A 1,889-nucleotide genomic window follows, 5' to 3' on the forward strand; every position below is an offset into this window, starting at 1 on the left:
ACACATCTCTCTTATTCAATCCTGAAATTGAGAATTTTTGTAGAGCCAACAAGAAGGAAACCAGAAGAAGAAAAGAAGCTTTGAGAGTAGTTGAAGTTGAGATAGAAATGGCTGAGAAAAGAGTTAGAATTGGTGGTGGTGGTAATGGTGTAAACAATCAGAACAATGAGAATGATGCTCGTGGGGAAGAAGTTGTCAATGCTAATGTGCCTTAGGGAAGTATGATGGATCATCCATTCCCTCATTTTGATGATTAGAGAAAGAGCATAGTAAAACCTAGAATTAATGAAAATAGCTATAAGATGGATTATGGGCTACTTCAAATTATTCAGAATTCTCAATTTAGAGGTCATCCTTCAGAAAACCCACACACCCATCTTAAGAAGTTTGCTATGATTTATGATATGCAAAAGCAACTAGGAGTGTCTAATGATGCAGCAAGGCTGAAATTATTCCCATTCTCTTTGAAGGATAGAGCTTTGGATTGGCTTGATTCTCTACCTCATAATTAAATCACAAATTGAGAGTAGCTCACTGATACATTCCTTGCCCAATATTTCCCACCTGGAAAAACTCAAGAATTAAGGAATCAAATGATTACTTTTCAACTTAGAGAGGATGAGACTCTTTATGAGTCATGGATGAGATGGAAGGAGTTGGAGAGACAATGTCCACATCATGCCATTCCAAAATGGGTGATAAATTAGAATTTTTATACAAATGTTACTCCTGCAATTAGAGGGATCATTGATGCTCAAATTGGAATGGAATTCATCATTAAGCATGAGGATGAAGCTTATGAGCTTTTGGAGTAAATTGCAAAGAATACTCATCTGCGGAATAGTCCAAAAGGGCCAACTCCAACTTAAAAGATGTAAGCAGCTGGGATGTATGAACTTGATCCTTTCAACATGATCAATGCCAAATTTGATGCACTCACCACTATCCTTGCTATGAAAATGGAGGATTTAAGCATGTTAGTCACTTCATCATCTTTTAAAAGTTCTCAATAGGTTATTTATGCAGAAGGAACAATGAGTTGTGGAGTTGACTATAGAGAACAAGTTTCCTATTTTGAGAATTATGGGCAAAAATAGATGGGAAATCCTTACTCTCATGCATATAATAATATAGCTTGGAAGAACCATCCCAATTTTTCATTGGAAAATTAGCAAAATCAAGCTTCAACTCAGAACTTTCCACCATAATAAAAAGGGCATCCATAACAGCCTAGGCAACCACCACTTATTTTTCAATAAAGGAATACAAATTCTGAACCTTTACCAAAACAGCAAGAATAAGGTTCTACAACTGAAGCTCTGCTATAACAAATACTTGCTAATCAAACTAAGCATGATGAAGAGATGAGAGTGATGAAAGTAAGGTTGGAACAAATGCAAACACATAATAGGATGCTGGAAAATCAGATTGCACAATAAACATGCTCATCAAGTACCAAATCTATGGGGAAACTTCCGAGTAAGATAAAAAACCCAAGGAAGCAATGTCATGCCATCACACTAAGGAGTGGTAAAATTGTGCATGGTGATGAGATTGCAAAGAGTGGGAAGAGAAAAGATGAGAAAGTTGAGAAGAAGAATGAGAGTGATGCTTCACAAGAAAAAGATGTTAAGGGAGATGAAAAATAAGAGAGTGAAAAGAAAGAAAGTATAAGAAAAGGCAAAGATAAGAGTGAGGAGAAAGAGGAGAAATACATACCTCCAGAGCCTTACAAGCCACAACTTCCTTTTCCATAATGGTTTCAAAAAGCAAGATTGGACAAACAATTTGAGAAGTTCTGAGAGGTTTTAGTCAAGAAGAAGAAATGTGTTTTATTTATGGGTCTAGCTGGGTGGTAATGTTAGCAATAACTGAACGAAGTAATACTG

At 36.2% G+C, this 1,889-nt stretch overlaps 1 non-coding gene across 1 annotated transcript; it reads right to left on the reverse strand.

Annotated features, from left to right (window-relative positions):
* Positions 1–577: 577 nt before the first annotated feature.
* Positions 578–685, reverse strand: LOC131170941 (small nucleolar RNA R71). The gene has a single exon (XR_009141704.1). It is a non-coding gene; the product is annotated as a small nucleolar RNA R71 (small nucleolar RNA).
* Between the last annotated feature and the right edge of the window lie 1,204 nt (positions 686–1,889).

This window comes from Hevea brasiliensis, chromosome 11 (genome assembly GCF_030052815.1).
Source record: "Hevea brasiliensis isolate MT/VB/25A 57/8 chromosome 11, ASM3005281v1, whole genome shotgun sequence".
Taxonomy (NCBI): Eukaryota; Viridiplantae; Streptophyta; class Magnoliopsida; order Malpighiales; family Euphorbiaceae; genus Hevea; species Hevea brasiliensis.